Source organism: Lissotriton helveticus, chromosome 7 (assembly GCF_964261635.1).
Source record: "Lissotriton helveticus chromosome 7, aLisHel1.1, whole genome shotgun sequence".
In the NCBI taxonomy this organism is placed as follows: Eukaryota; Metazoa; Chordata; class Amphibia; order Caudata; family Salamandridae; genus Lissotriton; species Lissotriton helveticus.
The window spans coordinates 89,504,957-89,521,318 of NC_136068.1; the positions used below are offsets into that span (position 1 = coordinate 89,504,957).

Below are 16,362 nucleotides of genomic sequence, written 5' to 3' on the forward strand. Positions count from 1 at the left end.
TTCTAAATGCTCCATATCTGTGCAGATTGGTTAAAGCCTATCATATTGGAAAAATGCCTTCCAGTTAAGGAATGGGCTAAATCTCTTGGCTTTGTGTTGGACAAGAATCTTAGCTTCCAAGCTTATAAAATGGTTGTAGTTTTCAAATCAGACTTTTGTAAGGAATCAATCATTTCCTTCCTCATGAGAAATTTAAAGAAGTGGCTTAATCCCAGATCTTATCAAGATTAGACTATGGCAACACCCTACACAGTTCTCAAGCGACCCATTTCCATCTGTGGGTATCTCATGAAGTCCAGACTTTTTTTGATGCATGCTGGAATTTGGATTCCTGTTCAACCCATTATAAACCCAGGACTGCACGTCCCAGAATTCAAAGACAATTCCTGGAATGAACGACGTATGCATGGAACTGGGAAATGTAAGAGCCACTTTAAATCCCAAAGCGAACATCTTACTCTTTTCAAGGTGGCCTTGCCTGCAGTGGCTAGACTGGCCATTGCCGTCAGAAAGTTCAATCAAATTTATTTTCTTGATCTCATCCAAATGGCACTCAGTAAAGTATTCAAGTCGGCCTGTATTGCCCATAAAACTCTCCACTCTGTCTTACCAAAGTGTTTAGCACATATATGGATCATTTCAGGTTAAAGGTAACAACTATGGGCCATATGTAGGTAAATTGAGAATACCGAATCCTTGATACCGATTTTTACCGAATCGGTATTAAGGATTCGGTATACACGATGTAGATAAAATTTCGTTAAAGTTTACCGATTCGTTATGAATCGGTATTAAATACCGAATTCGGACAAATCGGTAAAAAATTTGAATGAAATACCGAATCGGTTTTACAGAATCCATTACCGAATCGGAAATACCGATTCGGTAATTCAAAAATTCGTAATTAGGTGAATCAGCCAATCCTGAATCACCCAATTACCTCCCAAACAGGAAGTGGCCACACCCAGCCAGGTGCACAGGACCTGGAGCTCACAGTGAGGCAGGCAGGCAGGCAGGCAGGAGCTGAGGAGCCAGCAGCAAAACTGCCACACAGCCACAAGCAGGACAGAAAAGCTACAACAAGCATTGAAATGGCAAGCCAGGACAGGGAGAAGGAGGGAGGCGACAGAAAGAGAAAACTCAAGTTCAGTGACAAGGAGCTGGAGGTCCTGATCCAGGATGTCAGTCAAGAGAACCACAAGCTCTTTGGAGGCCAGTCCCACCAAGTGCCAGAGTCACAGAAGAGGCAAATCTGGAGTGGCATCAGGGACAAAATCAATGCCATAGGTGTGACCCTGCGCACCATAGAGGACATCAGGAAGAGGTGGTACGACCTCAGGAAGACAGCCAAACTGAGGATGGCAGAGAGACAGAGGCAGGCTGGAAAAACCGGAGGAGGGAAAAACAGAGCCCCAGTACCAACACCACTTGAACAGATGGTTGAATCCACCATCCAGCAGGAGAGTGTTATTGGCGTGGGAGACGCCGACAGCTCTGCCAGAGCAGCTAGAAAACAAGGTAAGAAGCATGCCCAGCATGCTGTGCTACCCCCTCCCCAACCCCAAACCCCATAGTGGCAAAGGGGCTCCCACTCCACCCCATCTCTTAATGGATACCTGCAATGCATTATGGGTGATGTAGTCAGAGGGAACACATGAATAGGACAGTCAGGCTAGCAAACACAATAGCATGGTAAAGTAATTGGGAAGCGCCAGGACAACCACTGTGCTCTGTAGGCATGTTGTTTAATGTAATTACATGGCAGACAGAGCAGTGAGTATATCTACATTTGTGTCATTACAGGCGAGTCTTCTCGCAGTGCAGCAGAGAGCAGCCGAGCTAAGTCAGCCAGGCCGGAGGGGAGGCAAAATGAAGACGCCAGCAGGCCTGCAGGGACCACAAGCTCTGCGTCATCACAGCCATCTATTCCACCACCACAGCCATCACCACAGCGCCAGGGAAGTCCACAATCCCCTCTCACACAGTCCCCACTGCGAAGATCACCAACACCCCCACCCCCACTGTCAGGCAGGAGGCATGCCGTGGCCACCCTCCAGCAGATGGAGGAGTCAGATGAGGAGGGCAGAGGGGGCGAACAAAGTCCCATAGGGGAAAGATCCAACAGGGAGAGGTGTGGTTCTGCATCCGAGGGTGCCCACATCTCATCCAGACGCCGCAGGGCAAGGCCGGACAGTCCAGAGGCAGCCGAGCAGGGTGACAGTGTGTTTGCAGGACTGGAAGGCAACATGCTGAAGGTCCAGCGCCTGCAATGGAAAGAAATCAAGTCAATGCACAGGGAGGTGGCACACATAAACAAGCATATGCACAGGATGGAGAAGGGCATCAGTGCTATGGGGGAGAACATGAGTGCAGGACTGGAAAGAGTGGCTACTTCTGTGGACAACCTCTGCAGCCAGCTTGAGCAGGACCGTCTAGCCAGGCGCAGGGAGAGACAGAGGCTCCAGGCCTATACCAAGTCGGTGAACCGGCTGGCCACGTCAACATCACTGATGTGTCGCAGGTCCATCGCCATGCAGGAGGAGATGGCGCATTGCAGTAGGGATGTTGCCAGGGGGATGGTGTCCTTGACCTCAGTGCTAGAGCAAATGCAGAATGCTAAGGCCGCCACAATGGAAGGGGGGGGGACAGTGAGGAGGCCACCAGCCGTGGTAGCATCACGCCCTCACCCACCGAGTTCAGAAGGCGTAGTGAACGTAACGTGCCTACACATGAACAGTCCGACACACCGGACAGTGTTGATAGGGAACGGTCACGGGCAGCACGTGGCCGCAAGAAGTAAGGACCTATGGCTGTTGCCAAGCATGAGATGGGTGAAGTAACCCATGTCCAATTGGACATTGCTCACATTACTGGGGGTGTGCCTAATAAACACCGTGAAATGTTACTGAACCTGGCTCTGTGTCGTTACTCACTCAGAAGTAGTTTGCCGTTATCTCTGCCCGTCTCTGTCTCCCATCATGTTCAATAGCAACGCCTGCTGCGCTGGGCTCTGGCTGAGGGTTGTCCTCGTCCTCGTCATCTGAGTCAGTCAGTTCCACTGCTGTTCCTTTTTTGATGGCCAGATTGTGTAGCATTGCACATGTAGCAATAATCTTGCAACATTTGATGGGGCTGTACAGACGTGCATCTCCAGTTTTGTGGAGGCAACGGAATCTGCTTTTGAGCAATCCAAACGTGCGCTCCACCACGTTGCGTGTGCTCCTATGTGCCACATTGTATCTCCTCTCCCTTGGGGTGGTTGGGTTGAGATATGGTGTGAGTAGATACGGCCGAAGGGCATATGCGCTGTCACCTATGTACAGATGTAAGTGGCATTTTGTTGTGTGATCAATTGCTTTAGCCAGGGTGTACATCAGAGTGTGTCACATTTACTTACCTAGTATGTATCCGTCTCCAAATTCACCTGCAAGCAGACGGGTATGGATGCCACTGTTCCGGAAGATGTACGCGTCGTGGCTACTCCCGGGGAATTTGGCCACGATGTCAGTAATTATGAACTTGGCATTACATATCACCTGTACATTGATGGAGTGGGTGGATTTGCGGTTCCTGTAAATGTATTCACTAGCTGCAGGTGGGCAGATGGGTATATGGGTCCCATCTATGCAGCCGATGACGTGTGGAAAGTGTGCCATTTGGTAGAACTCCAGCTTGGTCCTCGACAGCTCCGCCTGTGTACTGGGGAAGGAAATGTAGTGTTCCATTCTGTCCATCATGGCATCTAGGAAGGTGTTGAAAAAACGGGATAAACAGCTTTGTGACACTCCACCCACTGCAGCTATCACACCCTGGAAACTTCCTGATGCAAGGAGGTGCAGGCAGCAGAGTACCTGGACATGGGTGGGGACAGCGTGGGCCCTTGGTGTCTGATGCTCCAGATAGGGTTTTAGCTCCCGTATTAGGTCCAGGATGGTCTCAGGGTGCAGTCTGTATCTTTCATGAATTTCTGCTTCTGTCAATTGGAACAATGTGATGCGCAATCTGTACACCTGCTCCTCCCGTCTCCAGATCCTTACTCCTGCTGCTCTCAAGCGTAGCCGCCTTGCAATGAGGTAGAGTCCCGCCATTGTGGTCCCACTGATGCATTTTGGGCCTGTTTTTATGCACTCCACCTGATTACCACATGCTCCTGAAAAGTGGTAAATACCGATTCGTTATTACCGAATCCGGTCATTTTCGGTAATAACGAGGTTTGCTACATAGCATTTTCGGGGATTGTTCCGATTCGTTTTTTCCGATTCGGTATTATTTGTTTCGGTCATTTTGATTCGGAAAATAAGTAATCGGTAATTTATTACCGATTCGTTATTAACGAATCAATTCGGTATTACGTACATCTCACATGGCTAATTACCGGTCGGTAACAACGAAAACTGGCCTTTTTCGGTGTTACCGACCGGTATTCGGCCACCTACATATGGCCCATAGTTGCTCAAATACACTATTGGTTGAAGTTCTGCTAAGTGGTCAAAAGAAGAGATAGAGTGTCTGCTGAGCATTTGTCCTGTCTCTCCATTTCATCTGAATCTCTGTATCCTCTTAAATAGAGAATGTATATTTCTTTACCCATACATCTGTTCTGCAAATTGATTACCAATGCTTTTGGCCAGGCTATAATCACAGCTAACTTTTTCAAGTTTGTGTACATCTGTTTAAATGTATGCTTTATCTTGCGGTCCATTTTATAGACTGTTTTACTGCTTTCCTACCTACTACTTTTCTCTGTAAATATTAGGGGGGGGGGGGATTGGGGCACTTTCTATTGCATAATTAGGCAACATTTCAGTAAAATTACATGAAATTATGTGAAATGCAAACCAGTCATTTAACACTATATGTTAGCACAAAATACATCCTCCCATCAATTTATGTCAAGAGAACCTATTTTACAATTAAAAAAAATTGAAAAAGGCACAATGAATAGCAGCTGATCGTGTTTTGTTGTTCCCCTGCATTTGCAGTAAATGTATACTGCAAACGACGTATTCACTGTAAGTTTTAGTGCAATTGGGCACATAATTACGTGAAGTACATAATGGATCAATTTTGGGAACACATGACATGTAAAGTTCCCAGAATTACAAAGGGCCAAGTAAATATCACCTTCAATTTCCTGGTAATTGTAGTAAGTTATTTTTCAATGTATTATTGAATTCCTGTAATTCTGCTATCTTGTAATCCCATATATGGTATGCTCACTGTATTACTGGTATGGTCTGTTTAGTGCTGTTATCCACTTGTGTCTAGCACCAGTTATAAACCCTCAAAATATAAATACATGTTTGAATAAATAAGTGAACAAATAAATAAAATGCAACCAGTCAAGAAATAGATAAACCATGTTAGGTTTGCAACATGTAGATCAAGGGTCTTCAAATTGGGGTGCAGGCTCTCCCAGGGGGGCCTCAAGTGATCCCAGTGGGGCACCAGGCTTTGGCCCAAAGAAGCATTATGCTGATAACAGTGCTTTTCAGCAGAATAAAAATTAGCTGCAGTAAGCCACTCATGTCATGGGCCATCTCTTACATCTCTTGTCATGTATATCCAGGCTGGGAGATGATGTCAAAAGGGAAGGGCCTCCAAATATTCTTCAAAATCCTCACTCCCATTTCTAATAATCAGAGTGTGGATACCTTTCCACGTTAGTAAGGCCTGACAGACCACAATAGTATGTTTGGCAATCATGTATTTAATTGAATTTGGAAAACTGTAACAGAACCAAACTGTAAGGTTTAAATAAGTCTAGATATATTTAAACATTGCGAGTTTAATAAAATAATTGTGCCCAGGGATTTCTTTGTTTTTACTGTAGGGGGTGCAGCAATAAAATGTTTGAAGATCACTGATGTAGATGTAAACATTGGGCCCTAATGAAATTTTAATTTCACTGGCTTCATTTGGGGAATTTCATATTAAACTTGTTATGTGAAAATTCAAACATTACACCATTACACCACATTTTGTAATTAAGCTGCGTTTGCTGAAAAAGTAGACCTCAGGAGAGTGAGAATTTCACAAATGACCAGAATGCAAGGAGCTCTCATGCCTCGTACTAGTATTTTTGGCACTATTGTTTTAGCATGAAATATGTGTTTGAGTCCAAAGCTGGCACATTTTGTGCATGGGCATCCGCAGAAATTTTTCCGGGGGGGGCAAACCTGGCAAACGAAGGGGCGTGGCTAATGTTAATCAATAGGGGCGGGGCTTAAATGGCAGACAATCAGGATCGGTAATTCTCAGGCCAAGTTGAGAAAAAAAGTGGTGAATTCTGCATTTGAAACTGGACAACAATTAGAGCACACATAAGAACCCTAATATTACCCCCCTGGTCCCTTAAAACTCAAACATTCCCTGATCCCTAAAATTAGCCCCCTGGCACCCCAAAACACATAACCGCCCTGACCCCTAAAATTGTCCCCAGGGCACCCCAAAACCCATACCCACCCTGAACCCTAAAATGTCCCCCCCTTGCAACCCAAAACCCTTACCCACCCTAAACCCTAAAATTACCCCCCTGGTACACCAAAACCCATACACACCCTGAACCCTAAAATTACACCTGCACCCCCCAAACTCATACCTGCCCTGAACCCTAACATTACCCCTGGACCCCCAAAACCCATATCCACCCTGAACCCTAAAATTACCCCTGGCACCCCAAAACTCATACCCACCTTGAACCCTAAAGTTATCCCTGCCACCCCAAAACCCACACCCACCCTGAACCCTAAAATTACCCCACATGCATCCCAAAAGCTGAATGCTACAGGGCAGATTTACAAGCCCCTTGTGCCACTTTTGCATCACTTTTAACATAAGAAAAGTGACGTAAAAGTGGCCCAAGGGGCTTGTAAATCTGCCCCTACAAGCTTACACTACATTTGCATATTCGGAGGGGACTGTCCTCCTTGATGTTTCCATGCATGTAAGTCTAAAACACTGTAACCTAGATATGCAGCCAGTAGGTAATGCTGGTGATTCTGTAGAATGCATTAAAGTTACTGGAACTTACTTTAAACCTGCTGCCTGCTCTTCTGATACTATACTGTGGAGTCGGGCTGATCAGCAACACTGTCGTCCTAGCATCTAGCCCCTCCTGAAGGTCTCACTTTCTAGATAGGAGTGGGTCAAATGTCTCCTGGATTCTCCTAGCCTGGGCCTCCTCTGCTTCTTCGTCGGTCCCCTTGGATGCAAAAAGAGATAGATCCATGGCCCTGTTCACCATTTACTTGGTGAGCAGCGCCGTGGATGTGTATTCCATACAAGTGCACAGGCAGCAGGGGAAAGGGATGGCAGTGTAGGTGACACTTTTCCTTTGTAAAGTAATTCTTGCTGGTGTCATAGCCCAGGGTGTGCTGTCTGTGCACTTGTATGGAATACACATCTATACAAGTGCACAGACAGCAAATCCTGGGCTATGATGACAGCAGAAATTCCTAAACAAAAGAAAAGAGTCACCTGCACTGGCCAACCCTTTCCCCCTGCTGTGCACATCTTACCACTCCCACCCTGTGACGAGGCAGCTAGAAGTGGTGATTTGTCATTCTGAAGGGTGTGAATGTTATAAGAATGTGTGTGCCTGGCTGAGACAGCTTCCCGGCACACCACACACACACAGCCGCACCTGAGTACTTCACAAAGGTCTTTAAAAGACCATTTACTTGGTAATGAGGCTTTGTTATGTTTTCACCCCTACTTAGATCACCTGCATCTCCACTCTGCACATGGCTTTGGCTGGATGAATTAGCCCCCCTCCTGAAATTTGAGGGAGACAAGTTGAGGTGAGGTTTAAAAGAGGGGTGAACAAGGGATTGAAGACGCTGAGTGGTGACCGTGATGGGGCAGACATTTAATGCAGTTTCCTTTTTAAATGGGTTTATTGTACAAATCTACTTTGACAGACTCGCAGACAGCAAATGCTGCTGCCTTTCCATGGCGTCTGAAAGTTTTTTCGTGAAGTTGGGTCGACGAGCTGATCGGGTTCTATTCTTCCTTCATATGGTGGTGATGAGTGGGTTGCAGGGCGCCTGCACTTGTCACCTCTGTCATTGGTAGCCCCTGCTTCCATCTGAACACTGAGGATCACCGCCCCCCCAAACCACCGGCACCTGGAGGGGTCGCCAGGATGCCTAGGGTGATCAGCTGGCATGGGTGCAAATTCAGGATAGTGAGTGTAAAAATTCAGGACAAAGGGTCCAAATTCAGGACAAAAATTCAGGATAGGAGGTCAAAATTCAGGAAAAAACGTAAGGTTTACAGACACATCAGAGAAGGTTGCGCAATAGTATATAAGTAAGTAAATAGACAACCACTAAAGTACAAGTGAAAATAAGTTTATATTAGGTTGAGACAATTGTGCACTTCATGGTTTGTCAGTATACGCGCAGCTCTAAGCAAATGTGCAGGTCTTTTTGTGGTAACAAAACCGCCCCCACCTTTCCTGCTCCCAGAGAAAACGCCTGATGCCCGGTCCAGCCAGTCTGGCCTTGCTACCACCCTCCAATGGCACCCCTCATCTTCACATAGACCTTCTCTCATGTGTATTTAATTTCTTCTATAGTGCTACTCATCCAAGTATGTGGGGCAGAGTGTTGTAGTGCGTTACAACACACACATATTATATAGAGACAATCACTCATATAAATGGGAAAGTCAATGTATAGGAAATATATCTTAAGATAATGGGGCTACAATGTGTCATCATACTTTCATCCATCATTCAGTCTTTCACCATTCATTCTGTCCTTCCATCTGCATGCCCATCCATGTCCATATTCATCCATTTACAAACCTATGTATCACGTTTCCTTCCATCCATCATTTTACTCATCCATCCCTCAATCCATCCTTTTACTCATCCGTCATCCATCCATCCACCCTTTCACCCTATCCATCCGTACACTCATCCATCCACTCTTCCACCCATCCATCCATTAACTCATCCTTCCAGCCATTCACCTGTTCAGTCATCCATTTACCCATCCCCCTTCCTCTTCCGATTTCCCTTTCACTTAGCCATCCATCCTTCCATCCACCCACCGATCCATCTATTCATCCACTCATGAATCCATCCATTGAACCTATCATTCATCCATCCTTTCACTCATCCATCCGCCCTTTCACTCCTTCACTCATCTATCCATCCTTTTGTCCATCTACCCACCCTTTCACTCTCTCATCCATCCTTACATCCACCCTTTCACTCATCCGTCCATCCATTCACCCTTTCACTTACCAATTCATCAATCCACCCTTTCACTTATCAATTCATCAATCCATCCATTATTTCATTCATCCATCCACCCATTCACTCGCCCGTCATCCACCCTTTCACTCATCCTTCCATCCAGCATTTCACTCATGTATCCAGCCATCCATCCACCCATCCCTTCAGTTACTTACTCAATCACCTTTTCACAATAATTATGAGACCCACTAAGAACTCCACCCTCGCTGTAGTTCCTAAAGCAAGGGGTGGGCTGGAGAAGGGTTCACTATGCCCCTGCACATAGGCAATCTGAAAAAGTGGAAGGCATGAGTCATGCATGATGCACAGTGCCTTGGCGTGGGGCGACTGTGACATGGCGTTGTTTCCAGAGCTTTAAGTGGGATGAAAAATCTAAGGGGGTCTCTCCAAAAGGGTGTTTGATGTAATAAAATACGTGGCTTAAAACACATAAGCTAAAATTCTGTGCTTAATATAATGTGCCGCCCGACTGGTATTTTTGTTGCTTCTGTCATTGCATCCAGATATATAATACAACAAGTGACGTTACACTTAGAACAAGTAACGTTACACCTACAACAAGCCAGAATTATTGGCTTTGTCAATCGTTGTTAGTTGCATAAAATAAAAAAGCAGCAACCATGACTGCTATACTATAACTATAATCCTTTCCTTTCAACTTCTTTCACCGCCTTCCTTTAGCTAACTGGATTCTAACCTAGCAGCAGCATGGGCGTTTTTGCACTTCCATGTGACAGAATGCCCTGCCCTGCCCTGGACTGAGGCTTTAGGAGGGCCACATGCTGTGCCAGCCCAGACTGACCCATTGTCATTCTGTATGTGGCAATCAGCCCCACACAGAATGATAATGGGGGGGTGGGTCTGCTCTTGTGCTTAGAGGGAGCTGAGGACTTTTGCAGAGGACGAGCCCCAGCGTCAGGCCTCCCTCCGAGCCCCGGCGTCAGGCCTCCCTCCGGGAAGCATTTGTGCATATGGGCGTGTGCAGGGGGGGGGGGGGCAAGGAGAGGTGCTCCGGGGGGGGGCAAGCACCCCTCCTTGCCCCCCCCCCTGCGGACGCCCATGATTTTGTGCTATAATATGTCATCTAATAACTGATTTGCCTTGTGTATAGTTTTCTTGAAATTTTACATAATTCTGCAAAAGCAAATTATGGGAATTTTGCACAAGTGAACATTCCATCACATCAGTAATAAAGAAATGTGTTACAATGGACCATCAAACACCATCATCTTCAAGCAAAACATTAACAAAGACAATGAGCATGATTCACAAACTGCAGTTTGTAGTGTGTAATGTAGGACTACAGTAGTACTACTTACCACAAATTGTAATTCACCAACCAACACGTAGAAAGTTGCCCCTCTATGGTGTGTGTCAGGTATTACTCCCCTCTTTTCTCTGAGGAGTACCTCACACATGTAAGATTAGTAAATGTGAGAGGATCCAGTCAGAGTGGCTGAAAAAAATGGGAATATCTGTTACTAAATGTGAGGGAGGCTTTATTTTTTTTTTTTAGAGGGACAGTCATTCACCCAGAAAAGAATAATCTCATTGCTGTTCACAAACTGCTCTTCTAAGGATACTACAGCCAAAAAGGACTTAAACAATAGTAAATGTACTTTAGCTCACAACTGGAGTGCAGCACCTCACATGACACAGGGACTTAAAATAGAACTCCTTAGGAAACATTCCTAATAATGTTAATAATATATACACATTTAAATAAATGTTAACAATTACAAGGAATACATAAGTATTATTATATGATAAAATGTTTAATATGTTTTAATTAGAAAACGGTAGCTTACATTTGAAATAATGTTATAAATTTATGGTTTTAAATTTCAACACATAAATAAATATACACATTTTACTTTTGGTCAAATTTTGTAGTAAAACTTAAAAAAATTGTATTTAATTTAAAATAAATAAATTAAATACATATTTAATTTAAAATTGAGTAAGTGGTACTGCAGCTTCTTTATTATTTTACATTTAAACATTACTATTTTCAGAACTACAACTACTATTAAGAAGTTAATAAAAGCAAGTGTACACACATAAAGTTTTGCTTCACACCCACTTGAGTGGGTGGAGACATGTAAATATACGCTTTGCAGTTAATTTACACTTGGGAATGGTTGATAGCCAGAAATAGTTCATTTCCATGTGTAGGTTTACATGTGTGTTATTTTACCTTTGTGAAAAAGCCCCACTGTGTCACAACTGATCCCACTGTGGATGAATAATCCACATGCTCTTGGGTAGTTGAGATCATATGCCCGAGATTTTTGATATGAAGGCTCTTTCGTAAGGATATCCATTGTCAGGCTGCAGTCCATTTCGATATAAAGAACTTTTCATGGGACATAATTAATGTCATTGTAAATCTACATTATGAGACACTGCTCTCAGACAGATAGCTGAAGTTTGCAGTGATGATTACAGAAAATACCTTCAGTACTATATCAGTGTTATAGTTAATAAGCAATGCATCATGGAATTTGTAATGAAAAGCATTACTCATTTAGTTAAATATGATTCTATATACTCTAGTAAACTATCTAAAGTGTGTTTCTTCCAAAGAAACCCACATCTCTCTCTTTTCGCATGCCATTGTGGATTTTAGTAGTGATCCCTCCTTTCAACCACCATACATTTTCTAATATGGTCATCGACAAATGTACTCAGAGGAAGCACTTTCACTCTGTATCCCAAGATGTAAGGCTGAATCAGTGCTTAATTTGTGCTGGTATCTCCCGGTGAGCAGTACCAGCACTTACTTGTCAACACTGGCTCTTATTTCTGACAGTGCACCACATGGTGGCAGTCTCAGTCTACTTTTTTTCGAGTACATCAGCAAATTGTTTAAAAATTCAATATACACTACGTTTGACAGTACGGGGAGAGTGTGCAAACTGCAATAGCCTACCACAACATACCTTGGGCCCAGGCACTTATGTTTTTCTGTAATTAAAGGACTAGGCTGAATGTGAGTAATGTGCACTTTTTTGTATCCTGTAGTTATAATTGCCTCCCTGGAGATTTAAGACAGTCTCGTGTGGGGAGATCTCTCGCTCTCTCCACTGTCTCTTGTTCTTCTCTTTGCTCTCGGCAGAAGCATTATATGGAAAATCTACTACAAAAAATAAGGTTTAAATGCTTATTGTCAGATTATTGCTTTGGCTGTCAGTAAAATAAGCAATTGGTGATCAAACACAAGACTTTTTGGCAAGGCCATCTCTTTAATTGTAAGTTTGAAGAAATTATTTTATTAATAAGAAGTACATACAATAATACAAAAATATAATTTATTTAACAAATTATATTAATTTGCTAAATATTTAGGGCCTAATTACGAGTCTGGTGGTCCTCAGGCCGCCAGACTTGTGGTGGGGTGGCGGTGGCAGTCTTATGAGCACCACATTATGGGCCCAATTCACGGAACTAAGTTAAGACAAAAAACTAAACTTACTACCATTTACTTTATTTTTGTATTCACAGAAGGCGCTTACTCATTTTGGTATTCACAGAAGGCACTTACTCATTGATGAGAAACAAGAAAAAGAAGGGAGGAGAGGGGAATTAAAGAAGGATGTTTTCTACTTTACATGTCTTGAGAGTACAGAAATAAACAACCATTTAAATACTTTAAAATGTATTTTATAGTAATAAATATTGATAATAAGGCCATCTATGAAGCTGACATCCTGCACTTGGAAATGAAACACCCCGAATCAACATGTGTCCCCGAAACAGATATCATGCAACTATCATCATAAACGTAGCATGGTTATGAAACAGCACATTTGTTAATACAGAGAGACAGTTGGAATAGTGCAACAAGTGCCACGCATGTTCCGACTACCCTGGCCCTACCAGACTTGCCTTGATCACGCGTATGCCGTATTCACGAATATGCGTCGTTAAGGCAGTGAGCAGTCTAGCTGCAGCCCGCAGTCCGGCGGCCGCAGGAAGATGCCAGGAAGAGAGGACGCGGTGAGGTAAGTGGGACTGGGGCAGGGTTTGGTGGGGGTAGTGTGTATGGGTTGGGGGTTATTTTCAGGGCTGGGGGGTCGGGTCATTTTCAGGGAGGAGGGCATTGGGTAGTTTTCAGGGAGGAGCGAGGGTTGGGTCGTTTTTAGGGAGGAGGGGGGTTGGGCTAGTTTTCAGGACTGGAGGAGGGTCATGGCAGTTTTCAGGGTTGTGGGAGGCCTGGGGGAATTTTCAGGACTGGGGGAGGGTCGGGAGGTTTTCAGGGCTAGGAAGGGGAGGGCAGGTCTTTTTCAGGGCTGGGGAGGGGGGTCATTGGTAGTTTTCAGGGCTGGGGGACGGTTGGGGTAGTTTTCAGGGTTGTAGGAGGATTGAGAATGTTTTATGGGCTGTAGTTCTTTAAATTAGGGGTTATGGTTCTAGGCGTAAGGGAAGTGGCAGGGGATAGGGTAGTTTTAAGGACAGTGCTGGGGTGGGAGGGGGTTTGGGGACAGGGTTTAATACCTCAGGGCAGAGGGAGGGGAATGGGTAGTGAGGGTTGTTCTTAGGGTTTAGGGGAGGGTGGGTAGTTATTTTGAGGCTCAGGGAGGGTGGGGGTCGTGGTAGTTTTTTTAAAATAGGGGTTACGGTTTCAGGCCTAAGGGCAGTAGAAGGCGTTGGGGTAGTTTTAGGGACAACACGGGGACTGGGAGGTGTGTCGAGGTAGTGTATATTGAGGGTTAGGGACAGTTTGGGGGCTGGGAAGGGGTAAAGTATTTGGACCACATGGCTGGGGGTATGTAGGGGGTTTGTACCTTGGGGATGGGGGGCGCATATACCCCTTTACCATGCATGCCTTTACCATGAAATTGCATGTTTAAGGCATGCGTGGTAAAGGAATGGGCAGTTAAGATGCATTTGTGCTTTGGGCTAAGTGGCAGAGGCAGGGGTGGTTTAGCCATGTGTGCCTCTGTCATACAACCTTTAATACATGCTTTTGACTCCAATAACACACATAATGCAGTTCTCCTATGAAAATATTCTGAATGCCAACTTGGTGAATCAACTTCATAGACATTTTAAATGTTAATATCCCTTTAAACCACGAGTTCATTAATGATGGGCTAATGCCTGCTACATGCCTTGTCAAGCTATCCTGGCTGAAGACGGCTGTCAGTCAGAAACCGGTCCTAGGATGCTTGATTCCGGTCCAGGGAAGACATGGCTTGGCAGTTCGGGCTGGACTGTTCCCATGAGGCACAGGGTCAGACTGATTTGCATATGGCCAAGTCTGAACTGGGGTGGCTTGGTGAGAAAAATAACGATGGATTAAACCCATCACCTGTGACTGGGGGTGAATGTTTTGCCATTGTGCAACATTCCGTCCATCATCTTGTGTGTCTTGTTAATATTTAAACCATGCACAATAATGCAGGAATATAAATAATAAAATAGTTTGTCTATTTTATGGATATCATTTTGGGCTGATTGTTCTGTGTTGCCAATTGACGCTCTTGTAATGCATAGCGTCTCGGTAATTAGCAGGTGTGATTGCCATCGGTTTACATTAGCCGAGTCCCACCGGATGTTCACCGGCTCGTGGATGCGATTACAGGGCATTGCAGTTTCAAGATAAAGCCAATATGTCGGTACTTTCTGCTGCAAATCGCACCCCAAGCACAGACTCCTCTCTCTTCACCCGTTAACTCCGGCTCCCTTAAAATCCTTCCGAAAACAGAGGTTTAATCTATTAGTTCTCAACAACTGCCCGGGTCTCAGCAGCAGATGGTGCTGTGCGTGCTGCACACACTCTCAGCAGCCTCTGTGCGAGCTCTGCAGCCAGGCAGGACGGTTCATGCTGTTTTATGCAAAAGACAAAGCTGCTCTCAGAGGCATCCAGGTATGTTATTCCTACCTTTAGCCAGGAAATAATATTGGCGTACAGCTATTTTTATATTTTAACAGCAAAATGATATAGGAATATGCAATTTCTGGACTATCTACATCACTGTTTCCCCTTTTCAACTCCTCCTTCACTTTCTTTAGTTTACCTTGACATTTTCGGCCGTAACGAGCTGGTTAACAAGTGTCGTGACGTCATATCATTATAAAAATAACAGCCCAAGCAACTCGCTATAATTATTCCTAGAAAGCAAAATGTTGCATTTGCTTGGGGACCTAGGCCCTGATGTACAATGGGAACATTTACCCCCACATGCATCAACCTATTTAGGAAGTGCAAACGGTGCGAATCGGTAAATTCGGCCGTTTGCACTTCCTAAATACGTTTTTGGGATGCATGAAACAATTCGCTATTTTTTGCATTTCTTAAAAATGCAAATGCAATTAAGGAATCGCATTTGTGCGATTCCTTAAATGCAATGCATCAATTTGTAAAAAATAGCGAATTTTGAAATTGGAAGTGCAAATTAACACGAGGTTGACCCTCGTGTTAATTTGCGAAAATGTTTAAAAAAGCAAAAAAATGCATTTTTTAAACTTGCATGTTACAGACACACATGTCCTTAGGACATGTGTGTGTGAAACATGCACTTGAAAATACATTTCAGGGGTGCAGGGGGGGGTCCTTTGGACCCCCCTCTGCACCCTTGCAATGCATCAAAAAATTGCGAGTGCAAAAAAAAAAAATGCAAAACGGCATTGATTCCTATGGGCCTCTAGGCCCATAGGAATCAATGTAATGCCATTCCTTAATTGCGATTCGCAATTAAGGAATCGCAATTTCCGAAAATTAAGAAATCCTAAAAACTTTTAGGATTTCTTGATGCATAGGATTTTGCATTTCCTAAATAGCGATTCCTTAATTTTCGCTATTTAAGAAATGCAAAATCCTAGATTGATGCATGTGGGGGTTAGTGTTTTGGAATTTGCAAACATGCACGATTCGCAAACTGCAAGTTGCATAGGGTTAGAGGTGCAAAGTCTTTTTGCAGTCGCACATTGCCTGAATTGCAGATTTGGGCTGTTTGCAAAGGTAAAACAGATTTTTATAATGTATCAAACCCAACTTGCAAATTCAAGAACACATCACCGAATCACAATTTGGGTTTAAGACCTAATAAGGATTCGTATTTGGAAAGGACACATTTTGTGGTGTCCCT

At 44.2% G+C, this 16,362-nt stretch overlaps 1 long non-coding RNA gene across 1 annotated transcript; it reads right to left on the reverse strand.

Moving 5' to 3' along the window:
• Positions 1-1,724: 1,724 nt before the first annotated feature.
• Positions 1,725-10,720, reverse strand: LOC144766637 (uncharacterized). The gene is made up of 2 exons (XR_013597862.1): positions 10,588-10,720; positions 1,725-2,264 (listed from the first exon to the last, which is right to left on the reverse strand). It is a non-coding gene; the product is annotated as an uncharacterized LOC144766637 (long non-coding RNA).
• Between the last annotated feature and the right edge of the window lie 5,642 nt (positions 10,721-16,362).